General features: G+C 37.1%; 1 protein-coding gene across 6 annotated transcripts in view; it reads left to right on the top strand.

The window, feature by feature from the left end:
* The window catches only part of blot (bloated tubules), a 208022-nt gene that overhangs the window by 150334 nt on the left and 35792 nt on the right, over positions 1–21896 (top strand). The window contains exon 1 of one of the 6 annotated variants that reach the window (XM_067790043.1): positions 12252–12687. The exons of the other annotated variants lie outside the window; for them this stretch is intronic. The gene's annotated coding sequence lies outside the window, so the exon portion shown is untranslated. Of the gene's footprint in view, positions 1–12251; positions 12688–21896 lie in introns of those variants that run through there. 6 annotated transcript variants of the gene reach the window in all.

Raw genomic sequence — 21896 nt, 5'->3', positions numbered from 1 at the left:
GTCTGCGTGTGCGGTGATTGTTACAAATATATGTAGATACATATACACTGTGTAATTATATATGGGTCTAGTTGTAAGCGCGCATTGTAACGTGTGTGGTTTAGTTATGTCCACTGTTTTTTTTAGTTATACATTAGCGTGTGCATTATATATTTGATAAATACAGCGATTTTGAAATACAAGAGCTTTAAATGAAAAAAAAACCATTGCTATTTTAATTTGCAGTATACATTTTTATATTATCTCCATTTTGCTCTGTATGTTAATTTCGTTTTATTTAAGTACTATTATTAATTTGCTGTACATCAAACTTTGTGTTAATCCTTGTTTTCAATCCGATTGCTTACTCGGACGCCAGTTAAGGATTCCGTAAATTAAAAAAAGAAGATGTTGCGAAAAGGTTATAATAAAAAACTAAAAAAAATCGATTTTAACCTACATATATATATTGAAGATATTTTTATTTTTTTATTACGATATTTTTTACTTAAATTAATTCAATTATACTTTCCGAAGCCATCATGTACTTAGCATGTTATGTCATCAATGCTGATATATGTAAGATTGAACTAATTTAAAACAAGTAAGGACGGGACTGTCTTCGGCTGTGCCGAAGACTTCATACTTTTCATGAATGGGGCTGAACAATAATCTTATCCCGTTCGTAATCTCCAAATAATCGGATGTATAAGATAAGAAATATATAGTGAACAGATGTACATACCTAAACGATTTTTAAGATAAATATAAAATAAAACATGGCAACAAACCCCCTTATCTGAACGATCGGTTGTATGGGATATATATTATATATAGCTCCGATCGAATTGATTTTTACAGAAAATCTTCTATGATATATTAGGATATATATCACCAATTTTCACGTTTTTATATTGGAAACTAAGGGAGAAATGGACAAAAATCTTTCTGTCTGAACGATCGGTTGTATGGGATAGGTATATACTATATACATATAGCTCCGATCGAAATGATTTTTTCTTGAAATCTTCTATGATATTGTCACGGATATTAGCATCACTAAATTATCCCATCACTAAGGCGATGCTAAGGCCATGCCAAGCAGTATTTACGTTAATAATCAAATCAAGTATACACATATATAAGGCAGCCCAGAGAGATGTCACACACAGATGCATTTACTTATATGCCTATGTGCGCGCGAGAGACTGTAAACTACAAACATTCACATCAATAATTCAATCTTTATGTATCTACATAAACGAATAAATAATTGCGTCTACACATATGTACATATACGAGCAGCGGAGCGGCAATGCACAAACACATGCATATATCTTATCTGAGTTGTGACAAGAGTGAGCAATAATTTGTGCACGTAGTTGTGGCTGGCGATTTTGTAGCCGAAACAACTAGTAAGTTCTGGAAATCGAAGAGCCTAGAAGTATGCAGCGTAAACTATAAAAGCGGCGCCAGCGAGTAAGAAGTAATTCAGTTTGATTTGAGTTGTCAATCAGTTTCGATTAAAACGATATCTAGCGAGCAATAGCAGTACTATTTTGAATAATAGAGTTTCATTTGAACTATCAATCAGTTTGGTTGTTAAGCAAGTGATTCGTTGCAAAGTATAAGTGTTATTGTGAAGTATTTTAATAAAGGCCATTTTTCCATTATTTAAAATTGGAGTTATTTATTCAACAATTTAGCGATACGAACGTTGGCAGAAGATTGCAAATAAAAAGATTTGCAAGTAAATTCGTTACAATTGGTGTCAGAGGAGGAATTGTTGAATAAATTCCAGAGGACTACAAGGACATGGCAAAGATCAGTGAATTGAAGATCCAGCAATTGAAGAAGGAGTTGGAGAGCCGTGGATTGAATACAACCGGCAATAAGATCGAACTTCAAGCACGGCTACGAGAGGTAATGGAGTTGGAAGGAATTGATGTGGACGAGTATGTCTTTTATCCCGATGTGGAAGAGCCAGCGACTAAATTGGAAGAGAAGATAGAGACTCCGAATGTAGACACTAACGCGATACTAGCAGTGCTGAAGCAAATGTCGTCACAAATATCAACCGATATGGCAACACAGCTCGAATCGCAAGAGACACGTATAACATCGAAGATGGAAGCACAGGAGGCACGTATTTCAGAAATGTCATCGCAAATGTCATCTCAACTTGGAGAGCAGAAGACATATATGGCATCCCAGCTGGAATCACATGAGACACGTATTTCAGAAATGTCGACACAGATTACATCAAAGATGGAAACACAACTGAAAGAGCAAGAGGCGCGTATATCATCAAAACTCGAAGCGCGTATAGACGATAAAATAACGCAGTTTGAAGAAAAATTTGAGGCAGAGGTGGATGCTTTGAGAGGTCGTATACAGGAATTGCAACTTAATCGTCCAGCAGTTTCAGCGAGTAATCCAAAGGTAAAAACACCATCCTTTGACGGTTCTGTTCCTTTCCAGGTCTTTAATCTACAGTTTGAGAAGACCGCAGCAGTGAACAACTGGAATGTGGAAGATAAAGTTGCCGCACTCTTCGTAGCATTGAAAGGACCAGCTGCCGAAATCTTACAGACTATTCCAGAGTACGAACGGAACAGTTATGACGCATTGATGGCTGCTGTAGAACGGCGATACGGAAGCGAACACAGGAAACAGATATTTCAAATAGAATTGCAAAACCGCTACCAAAAAGCTAACGAGACTTTGCAGGAGTTTGCTTCGGACATTGAAAGATTGGCTCATCTTGCAAATGCGGATGCACCCGTGGAATACACGGAAAGAGTGAAGATTCAGAGCTTTATAAATGGCATACGGGACGTCGAAACGAAGCGAGCCACATACGCGAACCCAAAGCAAACATTTTCTGAAACGGTATCCCATGCATTGACTCAGGAAACGGCCTCACTATTGAGTAAACCAGCATACAAAGCTCATCGTGTAGAAGTGGAAAGACCAGATTGGGTAGACACTATTTTGGAAGCACTGAAGGGATCACAACAGAAAAATGCCGGAGTTATTAAATGTTTCAAGTGCGGCAACCCAGGTCATATTGCACGACATTGCAGCAGCGGTCCCAATAGCTCCAACAATGTGGGTGGTCGTAAACGCAGAGCAGAAGGTGATGAGCAAATATCCAAGACCACTCAATCGTTAAACTAAATCGAGTCAGCCGCAAGGGGCGACAGCTGGCTCCCGCAATTGAATGCCCCATAATCTCTATCTCGCAGATTGGAAGAAGATCGAACAACCTTACTGTTGGAGGACATGTGGACGGAAAGGAACGGTTATTGACTGTAGATACGGGTGCATCTCATTCCATCATTCGAGCGGATTTAGTCAACAAAAAGATAAGACCATTGCTTGGAGCAAGATTACGTACAGCCACGGGAGAGGACACCCAGGTAATTGGAGAAGTAGAATGTGAAGTCGCAATTGGGAACATACTGGATCTTATTTTTGTCGATGAAAATTTAATTTCTCACTTATCTGAGTGTCAATTTCCTATCTGCAAATCGGACATGCATCACGTACCCTTATCTTTATTATTAAAATTCATTGAATTTGTACCTAACAACAATACCACTCAAAATATTCCCTCCTACAATTTCAAAGATGCAAATTTTGATGCACTCAATTCGAGTATTGCTGAAATTGACTGGAAGTCTATTTTCTGTGCTAAAAATGCCTCTGAATGCTTTGAAATTTTTCTGCTGCAGTTATCTGATATATTTAGTAGAAATCTCCCCCTTCTTCGAAGCAAAATACATAAATTACCCTGGTACAATACCAGGTTAAAAAAGCTTAAAAATCTTAGAAATAAGTATTTTAAGTTGTACAAAGCATCCAACGACTTTTCATTTAGAGATCGATATTTATTATACATGAAGCAGTTCAATGTGCTTGATAAGTTTTTATATAATAAATACATCTCCCGTTTCGAAGAAGAGTTAAAGCAAAATCCCAAGGCCTTTTGGAACTTTGTCCGTACAAAAAAAGGTTGCTCCAATATTCCAACCTCTGTCAATTTTAATGGCATTAGTTCAAACAGTTTAGTGGAAACAGTGAACCTTTTTGCTGATTTTTTCAAATCTAGTTTTGTTGTTGACTCTAATATTTCTGATGTTAGGGTTGGTTCTGATACAGCTAATTCCTTGGACTTTGGCTCATTATTGGTATCGGAATCAGATATTATTATTGGCATCTCGTCCCTACAATCTTCTTTAAAAAAAGATATTGATGGGCTGTCTTCTTTTTTGGTTAAAAAATGTAGCAGTTCGCTATGCGTGCCGTTGTGCCATATCTTTAATGTGTCATTGTCCACTGGCGTTTTCATTGATCGATGGAAATTGGCTTCTATTACTCCAATCTTCAAGTCTGGAAATAAGAGCGAGGTAGCAAACTACAGGCCAATCTCTAAACTATCAACCTGTTCAAAACTGTTTGAGAAAGTAGTAAAGGAGAAGTTGGCCTTTGCTATTAAAGGAATAATCGATCCATGTCAGCATGGGTTTGTTGCGTGTCGTTCAACAGTGACAAACTTAGCTGTTTTTTCGCAATACTGTGTTTCTGCTTTTAAGGATGGGTATCAAGTTGATACTATATATACAGATTTCTCTAAGGCGTTTGATACAGTGTCCCACAAGATACTTCTTCAGAAACTTGAGTACATTGGTTTCCATTCAGCTTTTCTGTCATGGTTAAAGTCATACCTGACAAACCGAATTTTATTTGTTGAAATCGAGAATATGAGGTCGTATGAGTTCTTGGCAACCTCTGGGGTGCCACAAGGTAGTATTCTCGGTCCAATCTTATTTGTTATCTTCATTAATGACGTCGGCTTATATTTAAAGCATTCAAATTATTTACTTTATGCTGATGATTTAAAACTGTTTAGGCGTATCACCACTGTATCTGATGCATTGCTCCTACAGAGAGATTTGGATGCTCTTAATGTGTGGGCTTTTAATAATCATCTGAGACTTAACAGTAGTAAATGTTGGCATATAACGTTTTCTAGAACTACAAGTGCGCTTACGTCAACATACTATATCGCTAATACATATCTTGCCTCGGTCAAAGAATTTCGTGATCTTGGTGTCATTTTCGACTCTTCGTTCACTTTCGTTAACCATGTTAACTATCTTATACCAAAAGCGTATGCTAATTTAGCGTTTTTACGGCGTTATGCGAAGGATTTTAAGGACCCATACACTAGGAGTATATTGTATAATTCATTAGTGCGATCTAAATTAGAGTACGCCTCTATCATATGGAATCCCATTTACAGCACTTACTCTGCTAGAATTGAAAGGGTTCAACGTAAATTCATTCGATTCGCCCTCCTACCCCTTAATTTTGTTAATCCCCTACCACCTTATATAAACAGGTGCATGCTTATAAATGTTATGCCACTGCATGTCAGACGCTCAGTACAACATTTAATGTTTATTTACGATATTATCTCTGGTACTATTGATTGCTCAGCTCTGTTGGAGCAGTTAAATTTTCTAGTTCCTAGTAGATCTCTACGCTCTCATAATATATTCTACGGTGAAGTTCTGAGAACCAATTACCTTAGCTTTGCCCCTCTCACAAGAGGTCTCGAAGAGTGTAATAAAATTTCCAGAATGTTAAATCTTGACTTTGCAATGCCCAGGCCTTTGTTTAAGTTACGGATTGAGTATTACTATCGAGAAAATTTATCTCATCCTTGAATTAATTAATTTTAGTTGCTTAGTTTTAAGTTAATTTGCAAACTTGTAAATCTAGTCAGTAAGGTTTCTGCCATTGACTCAGTAAATATGAATATGGATATGGATATGGATATGGAACGTCATGGTAGTACACAATTTTATAGTGGCAGAAATTGTTGATGAAATCATAATTGGAGTGGACTTCTTAATCGACCAGGGCATCAAGATCGACATGCAAAGCAAGACGATGCGATATAAAAACATGGATGTACCACTTAATTTCGGCTACGAGAGAGGCTACAGCAGTAAACGAGTGCTGGTGGAAGAGAGTCAGCAAATACCACCAAAATCCGAAGCAGTCGTCTGGGCAAAGGTTGATGGAGATTGTGGGACAAACAAATTGTGGGTTGTCGAAGCAGCAAACAAATCAGCACTAAACATACTTGTAGGAAAAACCCTGGCTATGACAAAACAAGATGGACGTATTTCGGTAAGAGTACTCAATGAGTTCAAGTCACCACTCAAACTGACTAAAGGAGCTATTTTGGGAAGATGCCAAGAGGCTGAAGTGGTTATTAACTGTGAACAGCTCCAGGAACACGTTTCAGCTAGTAATACTGATCTTTAAAATGACATCACGGCATGGATGCAGGGGCTAGAGGAAGCATATCAGAGTAAAGCAAAGCAACTGCTCCTAAAGTATGCGAACATATTTGACCAGGATGATTCTAAACCAGGCCGCACCAACGTTGTGAAACATCAAATTGACACTGGAGATGCGAGACCGATCCGTCAAGCTCCACGTAGTGTTCCACTGGCGAAGCGGGAAGTCGTGAGTCAAATCATTCAAGAAATGAACGACAGCGGCGTCATCGAACCATCAGCTAGTCCATGGAGCTCACCGGTAGTGCTTGTAAAAAAGAAGGATGGAAAAATGAGGTTTTGCGTGGACTACCGGAAGTTGAATGACGTAACGAAAAAGGATAGCTACCCATTGCCAAGAATTGACGACACTCTGGACTCGCTATCTGGTACGAAATGGTTTTCCACGCTGGACTTGAAAAGCGGCTACTGGCAAGTGGAGGTGAAGGAGGAAGATAAAGAGAAAACAGCCTTCAGTGTCGGTGATGGTCTTTGGCAATTTACAGTGATGCCTTTTGGACTTTGTAATGCACCAGCTACTTTTGAGAGACTCATGGACCAGGTACTGAAAGGACTACATTGGAAAACATGCTTGGTGTACCTGGACGACATCATCGTATTGGGCAAGAACTTTGATGAACATCTTAAGAACTTGGAGGAAGTTTTCCAGAGAATAGCTGGCGCTGGTCTGAAGTTAAGTCCCAAAAAGTGTGCGCTGTTTAAAAAGGAAGTCAATTATTTGGGTCACAAGGTAACGACAGAGGGCATCTGCACTGCGAACGAAAAAATAGAGGCTGTACAGGATTGGCCAAGACCACAGAACCTACATGAATTGAGAAGTTTTCTTGGGCTGTGCACATATTACCGCCGATTTGTACCAAATTTTTCCAGCGTAGCCCATAGCCTCCATGAGCTTACAAGAAAAAACAAAGCTTTTGAATGGAAGAAGGAGCAAGAAGTGGCTTTCCAAACATTGAAGGAGCGTTTGTGCACTGCCCCAATGTTAGCATATCCGATTCCAGGAGCAACATTTATTCTAGATACAGATGCAAGTGGATATGCTATAGGAGGCGTTTTATCACAACTGGTCGATGGACAGGAGAAGGTAGTTGCATATTACAGCCGTTCGATTGGAAAACCAGAGAGGAATTACTGTGTTACGCGGAGAGAGCTGTTGGCATTGGTAGAGTGCATTAAACATTTTCACAAATACCTCTACGGCCAGCGATTCCATGTCAGGACAGATCACGCAGCATTGAAATGGCTTCTGCAGTTCCGTAATCCGGAAGGACAATTGGCACGGTGGATCGAGCGACTTCAAAGCTATGACTTTTCCATTGAGCATCGAAAAGGTAGTAACCATGGAAATGCCGATGCAATGTCACGAAGGCCATGTAGTTTGGAATGCAAGCACTGTTCAAAGGCCGAGGCTAAAGAAGACATTATAGATGTCCGGCTAATGACTATAACGTGTACGGATGAATGGGACAAGGAACAACTAAGAAAGTGTCAGCTAGAAGATACAGATCTGTCACATGTTATGCAAGGGCTCGAACGAAACGAAAGACCAAGCAGAGAGGATATGTCAGCAGAGAGTCCCATTGCGAAGTCATATTGGGCACAGTGGAACAGTTTGGAATTGATATCCGGTTGCTTGCATCGAGTATGGGAGAGTGAGGATGGTCAATGCAAGAAGAAACTTATAGTTGTTCCCAGAAAGAGGATTCCTGACGTGCTCAGCGAGTTGCACAATGGTCCAAGTGGAGGCCATCTTGGAATCACGAAGACACTCGAGAAAATTAAGCAGAGATTCTATTGGGTTGGTTGCCGTCAGTCGGTCACCGAGTGGATTGCCAATTGCGAGGTATGCAACAGAGCGAAAGGGCCCAAAACCCGAAGTCGTGGCCAGATGAAGCAGTATATTTCAGGTGCACCATTTGAAAGGATCGCCATGGATGTCGCAGGTCCATTTCCTACTAGCAACCGCGGAAACAAATACGTACTGGTGGTTATGGATTATTTCAGTAAATGGCCAGAGGTATACCCAATCCCAAACCAAGAAGCAGAAACAGTAGCAGAAGTGGTTAAAAACGAATGGGTTGCAAGGTATGGTGTACCAATGGAGTTACATTCTGACCAAGGCAGGAATTTTGAATCAGCTGTGTTCCAAGAACTGTGCAAGAAGTTGGGCATTCGAAAAACACGGACAACTGCATTGCATCCTCAGTCGGATGGTATGGTGGAACGTTTCAATAGAACATTGGAGGAGCATTTAAGGAAAGTAGTCGACAAGTACCATAAGGACTGGGATACACACATATCATTATTCTTAATGGCCTACCGATCGGCAGTACATGACACAACGGGCCAAACTCCCGCAAAGGTAATTTTTGGCAATGACCTTCGACTGCCAGCTGATTTGAAGTATGGGATAGATGCCGATGCGGAGAGGAATGTCAAGAAATCCACTGATGTCTTAGAAGAAGAGCTGAGAGAGATACACGATCTGGTAAGGCAACGAGCAAAGATTATGAGTGACAAAATGAAAACAAGGTACGATAAAGCAATTAATTCGGAAGGGTTTCAGGAAGGAGATTTGGTGCTGCTATACAACCCACAACGAAAAAAAGGTTTGTCCCCAAAATTGCAGTGTAACTGGGAAGGTCCATACAAAGTTGTAAAACGGATCAACGATGTAGTGTACCGCATACAAACCATCGGTAAACCACGAACCAAAATGAAGGTGGTCCATTTGGAAAGGCTAGCAACGTTTAGATCGAGAGATTTGTCTGATCGGGACGATCAGACTTAGGTGGAGGGCAGTGTCACGGATATTAGCATCACTAAATTATCCCATCACTAAGGCGATGCTAAGGCCATGCCAAGCAGTATTTACGTTAATAATCAAATCAAGTATACACATATATAAGGCAGCCCAGAGAGATGTCACACACAGATGCATTTACTTATATGCCTATGTGTGCGCGAGAGACTGTAAACTACAAACATTCACATCAATAATTCAATCTTTATGTATCTACATAAACGAATAAATAATTGCGTCTACACATATGTACATATACGAGCAGCGGAGCGGCAATGCACAAACACATGCATATATCTTATCTGAGTTGTGACAAGAGTGAGCAATAATTTGTGCACGTAGTTGTGGCTGGCGATTTTGTAGCCGAAACAACTAGTAAGTTCTGGAAATCGAAGAGCCTAGAAGTATGCAGCGTAAACTATAAAAGCGGCGCCAGCGAGTAAGAAGTAATTCAGTTTGATTTGAGTTGTCAATCAATTTCGATTAAAACGATATCTAGCGAGCAATAGCAGTACTATTTTGAATAATAGAGTTTCATTTGAACTATCAATCAGTTTGGTTGTTAAGCAAGTGATTCGTTGCAAAGTATAAGTGTTATTGTGAAGTATTTTAATAAAGGCCATTTTTCCATTATTTAAAATTGGAGTTATTTATTCAACAATTTAGCGATACGAACGTTGGCAGAAGATTGCAAATAAAAAGATTTGCAAGTAAATTCGTTACAATATATTAGAATGAATATCACCAAGCTTAACGTTTTTATATTGGAAATTAAGGGAAACATTTCCAAAAATCTTTCTATCTGAACGATCGGTTGTATGGGATATATACTATATATAGCTCCGATCAAAGTGATTTTTTCAGAAAATCTTCTATGATATACTGAAATATATATCACCGAGTTTCACGTTTATACTTTCTAAATTGAGGGAGAAATGGCCAAAAATCTTTCTATCTGAACGATCGGTTGTATGGGATATAACTATATATAGCTCCGATCAAAGTGATTTTTGAGGATATTTCTATGATATATTAGAATATATATCACCAAGTTTCACGTTTATACTTTCTAAATTGCGGCAGGAATGACCAAAATCGTGTTATCTGAACGATCGGTTGCATGGGAGATATATGTTATAGTGGTCCGATCGTACCGGATCCGACAAATGTCGAATATAATACAAAAATACATCCTTGTGCCAAATTTCATTGATATATCTCAAAATTTGAGGGACTAGTTTGCGTTCAAACAGACAGACGGACGGACGGACAGACGGACATGGCTATATTAACTCAGTTCGTCGCCCTAATCAATTCGGTATACTTAATGGTGAGTCTATCTTCTATATTTCTCAACATTACAAACATCGGACCAAAGTTAATATACCATTTCATGTTCATGAAATGTATAATTAAGAGTTAAAGTATCGTTTTTTATTTTTGGTCCCTGCTCGGGTGCCAGTTAAGAATCCTGTATGTAAAACTGCTGAATAAAGAGTCAACAACTTTAAAGGCCCGAAACGCGCAGATACCGAAAACCAAGTTGTATTAGTTAGCTTTTACAAACTCGCTTACTTATCTTTCATATTATATATTTTTAGTTTTCGTATTTGAACACAATATTTTAATAAAACAACAATGTCGGTAAATATAAATACAATTAAAGGTTTATCATCTTGGCCTCTACCCGAGCACCAGCTAAGGATACTATATCGACTAATGAGTGGAACATCACCCTAACTCGGCTTCCGTTACGAAAATGCCCTATCTCAGAAAACGTTTCAAGAACGCCATATCTCATAATTGGGTTGAAGAACACCCTATCTCAGATTTTGTTACCTAAACCTCCTATCTGAGCTTAAACTCAATATATTTTGATATTATGAAACAAGTTCCGAGATACGGCTGAACAAGAGCTCAATTCTGATATGGGGCGATTTAAAAATAAATTCTGGAATAGAACGTTATTTAAACATTTTCCTAGATAGGGCATTTTCGGAACGGCAGCTGAGATTGGGGCTATATTTAACTCAGCAGTCGATATGTAAAATGGCTGGAAAAAAGAAGTGAAACTCTAAAACCACCGAAATACTCAAATACTGCAAATCGAGTTGTATTCGTGACCCCTTGCACACTCGATGACTCGTCTTCTATTTTATATTTTAAATTTATTTAATTTCACGAATATATTTTCATAAAAATATTTTAAAACGTTTAAAGATTAAAATATGTTTTTAATGCCATCTTATACAAATTTAATACCGAAAATTTTTACAACAATGTTCATAGCTGTGTTTTGAAAATGTGTCTTTCACGCTTTATTCAATTTTGAATTCTGCTCGGGCGCCAGTTAAGGTTTCTTTCATTGAAATAGCGACCACGAGGCAAAACTCTGAAAGCTCCGAAATGTTCAAGTATTGAAAAACAAATTGAATATTTCTTATATACGTATACCCTGACTGATCTAGATTATATATTTTTATTTTTCTATTTAGTTATCATATTAGGTTAATTAAATTTGTATGTTTATATCGAAAGTCTAAGGATTAAGTCTAAGGATTAAGTTATCTTTTTGAAGCCATACTGAAATGAGCATGAATGTTCGAAGATCCCTATGGAGACAAAAGCTTAAAGATTTTGTAAAATAAATTCCTGACTAAAAATTTAGAATTGAAATTTGGTTTCAATAGTGGTCCCAGCTTATGAATTCTGTCGGCAGAATTTCTCTAAAAAGGCGCAACATTAACTGAATATGTACTGACAAAGTCATGACGAAGATGTAACAGAAAATTTAGAGTTGCCCCTTTTTTCAATACTGGTCCTGACTCTGACGCCAGCTTAAAGATCCTGTAAATGAAATTGCTGAAAACAAGGTGCAGCGATACAAGATATATATAAGTATAACAAAACTTGACAAAAACATTTCAAAATTCTTAAAGTAAATTATTGCCAAAAAAAGTTTAAATTTAAAAACCAAAAAACATGCCCACCCTAATATTTGTGCTTACAAACGTACGCCAATTGTTAGTAAAAGACGCATTAGTTTTTTTTCTGTCTGCTGGGCTTTGGGCCTTCAATGCTCTGGCAAGCGCTGTCAGTTTGTTATTATCCGGAGAGAGCGAGTGTTAGATGTTTAAGCAGCGCGGTAATTTCTATTACAGAAAGATAGTGTAAAAGAAAAAAAAAATCAAAACACAAAAATTTAATATGTGAAATAGGAGTATAGAAAAAAAAAGAAATGCTAAGTCGTAATTCTAAGTAGAAATAGCAGAAAAAAAGCAAAACAAAAAATTAAATAATAAAAAGTTGAATATAAGTTTATAAAATGTATTTATGTAGGTAATAAATATGTACATAATAAGTCACAAAGCAAAAAATATAAAAATTTAAGCGCTGTTTGTGAAAAATTTCTAATTGCAAATAACGGTGGGAAAATTAAACCTCCGGTTCGCAAAAATCAGCAAAATTTTTCTGTGTGGAACAAAAGTGTCAACAAAATTGCAACAATGACCCTGATGATTGCTAGCGGTATGTCTAGCGTTAAGCAACAGTTATTTGACAATGAGCAGCTAAACAGCATAACGAAACCGGTTATGTGCAAAAACTCATCTTCATGAGCAGCGCAATTTGCATTAGACCTTTGCAAGCACAGCTTATGCCGTTAAGGCTGCATTCAGGCGTTACTCAGACGTAGTGGCGAACAGATGCGTATGCTGGTGGCATCATCAATATGGCAACGTCGTATTGGCACTTAAATAAAAAAAAAAATTAAATTAAATATATTTGAAAAAAAAAAAATTTAATTATTTTTTAATAATAAATTAAAAATTTCTTTTTATTAAAATAAAATTTTTTTTAAAGCTCAGCAGCATTAGAAGAAAAAATACCGTTCTCACAGCTGCTACATTATACTTAATTAATACAATTTTTTAAATTTTATTTCGCTTTTGTTGTTGCGTTGAATGTATAATGTCGTGAGTTCAAATGTCGTGCGCTGCTTGACTTTTCGAATTTAATTAACACTTGTCTAATTTAATTTAGTGTTGACTGAACCGCACAAATGTAAGCTCACATAAACAGTTGGAACATATACTCATGCTTATGCAATATATGGACACAAGACCGAGTACAAAATCAAATAAGCGCATTTAAAATTCTTAAATGGTGGTAAGAATGTGTTGATACACGAATTTAACAAAACTTCTTAACGTTCAGCCAATTTGTAATTTGTGTTTGTTGACAATTATTAATTCGTTGCGGCTTTTTAGGTCGCTGTCCGCTTTAAATTGTACGTGAATTATTTTTTTTGGTTACCGGCCTTATGTGAAAAAGTGAATGCTTGGTGCGTTTGTAATGGTTTTCAAAGCCAATAAAAAATCAAATGTGAATAAAAATATGAGAAATTTAAATAAAAAGTTTGAAAGCTACCTAAATAATATAAAGTGACTAATCAAAGTATACCCTAATGTCTGCACATATGTACAATTGCGAGCACAAAAATAGGAGTAGCCATATTTTTGCAAATTTCATCAATATTCTATATGCTCTTTTATAATTTTCGATAATTTAAGAAACAAATTTCATGAGTTGTTCAACTGAAACCAATCTCAAAAACGTTTACGAAAAATTTCAGAAGTTCAAGAAGTGCGCATATAATTTCGAATTTAAGCCAACAAAGTACAAGTTATAAGTATCTGAAAATTTGCATTGATTTTTGACATTGTTTTCCGAGGGTGTCTTGGATATTCTTCCATACGAATGTCGCATAGCTTTATTTTTGATATCAAAGATAATCTGAAAAACCCTTTATTGTAAGGGATTCGGGTATAAATTTATCAAAAAAAAAATTATTGTTGTCTGTGTCAAGCTCGCTAACCAAATATATCTAAAGCGAATCAGTTGAAATAGGAAGAATGTGTTCTAAATCGTAATGGTTAAGAGTACATACTTGAAAAGCTGCCAACAGATGGCGCTGTGTCTTGAACAACGTATGTTTGTTTATTAACGCTTACTTCGATGATTTGTTCCTTATTCCAAATGTCACTGTCAAAATCTCTACACCTAAATATATGGAATTTTTGGAATAGTTTCTTTGATTGCTATTCAAAACATGCGCTATTGAAAGATGTGGAAAAGAGGCCGCCAGGAAAGTTGGAGCTTCTATTTGTCATACTTCTGAAGCAGCTTTGGTCCGGACCAAAAATAGGATATCCGACATGTTGGATAATGCCACAGTCTCCACGCTCATAGAAAAATTCAAAATTTCCTATATCGCTTAATTTTTGGTTAGTGAACCCCTATATGACTAATATGAAGTGCGTGTGGGAAAAGAAAAGGAAGTACGAAATGGCGAGGAGTAGGTATGAAGTAGGAAGAATGAGTGATGACGGCAATTGGAATGCGAAAGAAATGAAGGGGAGAGAAAGTAGGGAAGAAATGAGAATAATATTTAAGTTAATGAAAACCAAAGTTCAGGTGCAGTGAAGTCTGTCGAATTCGCTCGAACTTTCATTCAGAAAATGGGTGCACCAAATTTTTCAAGTGTTTTACAGTATGGGAACACAAAATTTCTTCCAGAAAGTTGAGCTTATATTTGGCTAGAGGAACAGAATCTCCATACTAATGGAAAGGGTTTGGAGCATCTTTCATATGACAGTACGCGCCATTAACTTGTAGGCAGAATAAATATGCAAAGTGCCTACTCAATTGAGAGCACCGTTATATCTAGCGGTTAGTTAGGCGAAATTCTTCTTATCTTCGTGTGGTAACTAGCAACAGAATCACCTACGACTGGGTTTAGATGCTTGACAATTTCCAAACAAATGATTTAGCCAGGAAGGCAAATACTGCCCGGTCAATATAAACTGCATCCGTTATAACAAACAAAACGTACACCAAAAAGTGTAAATGAGGAAATAAGGGACATATATTATAAACTAACAAAAGGCAAAAAGAGAGGATACAACACTTAATGTTACAAAGCTACGATAACTGTCTATGCGAGTGCTAGAAAAAATTGAGGTACACTCCATTTCGTACGTAGTACTGTGATGAGAAGATTACAGTTGTGATGAGAATGAAAAAGAACACAACGCCGAAATGATCCTGAAGTGATCCCATTCCAAAGCTATATTAAAATGGTTCAAAAAAAGTCCATTTTAAGTCCAGATTGATTTCAACAACGATCTTTACATGTTTCTAAAATGGAACTTGAAACGGTCTCGCTATGGTTCCAAAAATATACTATCTAGATAAGAAATGCCAGCCAAAGCGGTAAGAAGGCCCCTAAAATGTTTGAAGAAACTATATTCATTGATTGCAGAAAAGCTCATTGCTTAACACAAATTTGATTGTATTGATATACTTTTAAAAAACTTACATATTCCGATGATTGCTAGAAATTGTTTTTAAATCAAGTTCTCTAGCTATTCTGCTACTGGGATCACAACCCCAGTACCTACATTCATTCTGGTGTAGGTGCCGACGCTTCTATTTACTCAGCCACGAGACTGTCCCGTTGATCTACCACAAGTGCAACAACGCCATATTTATTGGTTAGTTCAATAAAAGGATCACATCACGTGAGTAATTTAAACGGAAATGCTCTGAAAAACGTTGGTTTACATTTGGAACACCAGTGTGCCGTTAAAGCAATAGCAAATCGCACAGCTGAGTATAAGAAATAAAAATTAATGAAAATATAGATAAAATTCAAATTGAATGAGTACATTCCTATGTATAAGTATTTGCAAGAAAATAATAAAAATTAAGTAGAAAAAACTGAGAACTTGAAATCGCAAAAAAAAAAATACTAATTTGTTTTAGTTATATTGTTAAACATTAACAATATGCAAACATTCAAAGAATGGAACGTTTTCTGTGTTCTTTAACGAATTTCCGGCTGTGTTGCGTTGTGTTCAAAATAAGTCCAACATTGAAAGTCGCTATATTAGATTGTTGCAATAAAACTCACACTGTATATTCTCAAAATGCCAAACTTATCAAGGATTTATAAAAAGTCAGTCATTCGTAATAATAATGTATTGAGTATCTACATAAGTCAGCGCTCTCTCTCAATACTAGTTAATAAAACACTGAGCGAAGCGAGCCTTTGAAGCTTTGAACACACGTGGAAGCCAGAAATATTGTTCTCCACTTTCTACAAACCTGCGATATTTTATACATAGGCATACGAAAAATACTGAAAAAAATATCGAACTGTCACGACACTCTATCGAAATTCGACGGAAGGACACTATTTTGGGTAACTTGTTTAAAAAGGCCCTGTACCCCCTGACAACAATTCTGAGATGAGACAACATTTAACCGGAATGGGAGGTTTGTAATTTTTCATCCGAATTCTTCAATTAAGCTCTAAAATATAGTGAACTTGAAGAGGGGATAATTCTGAAAGAAAAAATTCCGAAATGATCCCGAAATGAATGAACGATTCCAAATAAATACGAAAATAATTCCGAAATGATCGCGAGAGCAAATAAGTCCGACAATGAACCCTAAACGATTCCGAAATAACTAGTCTCAGAATGATTCCGGAATGAGTGCAAATATGTCCAGAAATTACTACGGCACAATCCCTTAAAAGTAACGAAATTATAACGAAAATAGTCTAGAAAAATGGTAGCGAAATTACTTTTAAGTGCGGGACCAACCTCGTTTGGAAAACTGCCCAGAAATCTTTAAAATTAAGCACATTAATAGACCTCATAAAACGTAAAAAAAATCAATGAATGAAATTCCAGTTGAAGTCAAAAAAAAAAAAAAAATCAACAAAATGCATATTGCGCTTGGGAAATTCGATGCTGGAAAAAAATTAAAATAAAAAATGATCCCGGACTATACTGCACAGCTTGCTTACGATACTGTGACCGAAAACCTGATTTCGAACCCGCGGAACTTTTCGAGAAATTTTAGTTGCAATGATTTATAGTTTTTTTTTTTTTTAATAAAACGCCTATCATGAATGATATGAATTTTGTACTATTATTTTTTTATTCATTTAACTTTTTACTTAAAATTAAAAAACTCAACATTTAATACTCCTCGTAAAAATCTAGAAGTCGAAATTGGATCCATACTGTATTTAGCAAAGTTGCTCAGAAGCATTTGTAGGTCCCTAAAAGTCGGCCTGCTGAAATGTTTGTACATATGTACTCCTTTATTTTAACCTGAGACCAATCAAGTCATATATATGTACATGTTTTTTTTTTAAATCACTAACGGCCATTAGGTTTCTCTCTTTTACAATAATAATTTCTATTTTGGACATGAGATAAATAACTAAAAAATCGATAGACAAATAAATACCTAAGTTGTTCACTGAAATTGATATAAAAACAAGTAAGGAAGGCTGTTCGGGTGTAACCGAACATTACATACTCAGTTGAGAGCTATGGAGACAAAATAAGGAAAATCACCATGTAGGAAAATGAACCTAGGGTAACCCTGGAATGTGGTTGTATGGCATGTGTATCAAATGGAAGGTATTAAATAGTATTTTAAGAGAGAGTAGGCCATAGTTCTATGGATGGACGCCATTTAGGGATATCGCCATAAAGGTGGACCAGGGCTGACTCTAGAATGTGTTTGTACGATATGGGTATCAAATGAAAGGTGATAATGAGTATTTTAAAAGGGAATGGGCTTTAGTTCTATAGGTGAACGCCTTTTCGAGAAATCGCCATAAAGGTGGACCAGGGGTGACTCTAGTTGTACGATATGGGAATCAAATGAAAGGTGTTACTGAGCATTTTAAGAGGGAGTGGGCATTAGGTCTATAGGTGGACGCCTTTTCGAAATGTCGCCATTAGGGTGGGCCAGGGGTGACTCTAGAATGTGTTTGTATGATATGGGTATCAAATGAAAGATGGTAATGAGTATTTCAAAAGGGAGTAATCCTTAGTTCTATAGGTGGACGCCTTTTCGAGATATCGCCATAAAGGTGGACCAAGGGTGACCCTAGAATGTTTGTACGATATGGGTATCAAACGAAAGGTGCTACTGAGCATTTTAAGAGGGAGTGGGCATGAGGTCTATAGGTGGACGCCTTTTCGAGATATCGTCATTAGGGTGGGCCAGGGGTGACTCTAGAATGTGCTTGTACGATATGGATATCAAACGAAAGGTGTTACTGAGCATTTTAAGAGGGAGTGGGCATTAGGTCTATAGGTGGACGCCTTTTCGAGATATCGCCATTAGGGTGGGCCAGGGGTGACTCTAGAATGTTTGTACGATATGGGTATCAAACGAAAGGTGTTACTGAGCATTTTAAGAGGGAGTGGGCATTAGGTCTATAGGTGGACGCCTTTTCGAGATATCGCCATTAGGGTGGGCCAGGGGTGACTCTAGAATGTTTGTACGATATGTGTATCAAACGAAAGGTGTTACTGAGCATTTTAAGAGGGAGTGGGCATTAGGTCTATAGGTGGACGCCTTTTCGAGATATCGCCATTAGGGTGGGCCAGAGTGACTCTAGAATGTGTTTGTACGATATGGGTATCAAATGAAAGGTGGTAATGAGTATTTTAAAAGGGAGTAATCCTTAGTTCTATAGGTGGACGCCTTTTCGAGATATCGCCATAAAGGTGGACCAAGGGTGACTCTAGAATGTTTGTACGATATGGATATCAAACGAAAGGTGTTACTGAGCATTTTAAGAGGGAGTGGGCATTAGGTCTATAGGTGGACGCCTTTTCGAGATATCGCCATTAGGGTGGGCCAGGGGTGACTCTAGAATGTTTGTACGATATGGGTATCAAACGGAAGGTGTTACTGAGCATTTTAAGAGGGAGTGGGCATCAGGTCTATAGGTGGACGCCTTTTCGAGATATCGCCATTAGGGTGGGCCAGGGGTGACTCTAGAATGTTTGTACGATATGGGTATCAAACGAAAGGTGTTACTGAGCATTTTAAGAGGGAGTGGACATTAGGTATATAGGTGGACGCCTTTCCGAGATATCGCCATTAGGGAGGGCCAGGGGTGACCGTAGAATGACGAAAAGTCTTACTGAGCATTTTAAGAGGGAGTGGGCATTAGGTCTATAGGTGGACGCCTTTTCGAGATATCGCCATTAGGGTGGGCCAGGGTGACTCTAGAATGTGTTTGCACGATATGGATATCAAATTAAAAGTATTAATGAGGGTTTTAAAAGCGAGTGGCCCTTAGATGTATATGTGAAGGCGTTCTCGCGATATCGACCAAAATGTGGACCAGGTGATCCAAAAAATCATCTGTCGGGTACTGCTAATTTATTTATATATGCAATACCACTAACAGTATTCCTGCCAAGATTCCAAGGGCTGTTGATTTCGCCTTGTAGAACTTTTTCATTTTCTTCTACTTAATATGGTAGTTGTGACACCCATTTTACAAATTTTTTTCCAAAGTTATATTTTGCGTCAATAAACCAATCCAGTTACCATGTTTCATCCCTTTTTTCGTAGTTGGTATAGAATTATGGCATTTTTTTCATTTTTCGTAATTTTCGATATCGATAAAGTGGGTGTGGTTATGGTCGGATTTCGACCATTTTTTATACCAAGATAAAGTGAGTTCAGGTAAGTACGTGGGCTAAGTTTAGTAAAGATATATCGGTTTTTGCTCAAGTTATTGTGTTAACGGCCGAGCGGAAGGACAGACGGTGGACTGTGTATAAAAACTGGGCGTGTCTTCAACCGATTTCACCCATTTTCACAGAGAACAGTTACCGTCATAGAATCTAGGCTCCTACCAAATTTGAGAAGGATTGGTAAATTTTTGTTCGACTTATGGCATTAAAAGTATTCTAGACAAACTAAATGAAAATGGGCGGAGCCACGCCCATTTTGAAATTTTCTTTTATTTTTGTATTTTGTTACATCATATCATTACTGGGGTTGAATTTTGACTTAATTTACTTATATATAGTAAAGATATTAAATTTTTTGTTAAAATTTGAATTAAAAAAATTTTTTTTTTAAAAAGTGGGCGTGTTCTTCATCCAATTTTGCTAATTTTTATTTAGCATATATATAGTAATAGTAGTAACGTTCCTGCCAAATTTCATCATGATATCTTCAACGACTGCCAAATTACAGCTTGCAAAACTTTTAAATTACCTTCTTGTAAAAGTGGGCGGTGCCACGCCCATTGTCCAAAATCTTACTAATTTTCTATTCTGCGTCATAGCATCAACCCATCTACCAAGTTTCATCGCTTTAACCGCCTTTGGCAATGAATTATCGCATTTTTTCGGTTTTTCGAAATTTTCGATATCGAAAAAGTGGGCGTGGTTATAGTCCGATATCGTTCATTTTAAATAGCGATCTGAGATGAGTGCTCAGGAACCTACATACCAAATTTCATCAAGATACCTCAAAATTTACTCAAGTTATCGTGTTAACGGACGGACGGACGGACGGACGGACGGACATGGCTAAATCAAATTTTTTTTCGATTCTGATTATTTTGATATATGGAAGTCAATATCTATCTCGATTCCCTTATATATGTACAACCAACCGTTATCCAATCAAACTTAATATACTCTGTGAGCTCTGCTCAACTGAGTATAATAAGAACGTTATATTAACCTGGGTCGATTTGTAAGGACGACGTTAACCGATATCGCGCATTCGATTTTTCGATAGGATTTGGGCTCAGGAAAAAAAGTTCCACTACGCATACCCAAAAAAAAATAATTTTCGAGCCTGCGAAATTTAATTTTTTTGACTTTTTTTCGACTTTGATTTTTAAGGTTTTTTTCATGACCTACTAAAAAAATTTCATTTGATTGTAAAATTTTCATGTATACCCTGTCCGACCCAAAAATGTCCGCTAAAACGTTGTCGATAACAGGTTTTTGAAAAAAAAAAAAATATATATATATTGTAACGAATTTACTGCAAATCCTCTTATTTGCAACCTTCTGCTAAGTTCGAATCACTAAACTGTTGAATAAATAACTCCAATATTGAATAATGGAAAATGACCTTCATTAAAGTACTTCACAATAAATAATACTGCTATTGCTCGCCAGATAGCATCTTAATCAAAACTGATTGCAGCGCCTCTACCGTGGTTGCCTTTTATACTCTTTGATTTCCTCGTTGCATCTTCTAGGCGCTTCCATTTCTAGAATTTACTAGTTGGTTATCTGCTATAAGTATAATTAAAGATGTCGTGTATAGCTACCATATGCGCGTGTGTTTGTGAGCGATACCTCCGCAATTATATTGCATATCTCAGATAAGATATCTGCATGTGTTTGTGCGTTGTTTCTCCCTGCGTATACGTAAATATGTGTAGTCATAATGATTGAATTATAGATGTGACTTGAATCACTGCTTAGCATCGGCTTAGAGATGATAGAATCCTTTAATGCTGCTAATATTCGTTACAATATATTAGCGAACATTTTTGGGTCGGACAGGGTATACATATGAAAATTTTTTTAGCAAGTCATGGAAAAACCTTAAAAATCAAAGTCGAAAAAAGTCAAAAAAATGAAATTTCGCAGGCTCGAAAATTATATTTTTGGGTATGCGTAGTGGAACCTTTTTTCCTGAGCACAAATCCTATCGAAAAATTGATGGCGCGATATCGGCTAACTTGCGTCCATACAAATCGACCCACCCTAATATACATATACGTTTAAACTTTGTATGGACTGCCAAACGTGTAACTTTATCTACACTTATGAATTTGTTGCGCAGAAAATTAGTACATACTGCTAAATTTT

The sequence above is a fragment of the Eurosta solidaginis genome, chromosome 5, assembly GCF_040869045.1.
Source record: "Eurosta solidaginis isolate ZX-2024a chromosome 5, ASM4086904v1, whole genome shotgun sequence".
NCBI lineage: Eukaryota > Metazoa > Arthropoda > Insecta > Diptera > Tephritidae > Eurosta > Eurosta solidaginis.
The sequence above is the reverse complement of the archived record's forward strand: the minus strand, read 5'-3'. Positions and strand labels throughout refer to the sequence as shown.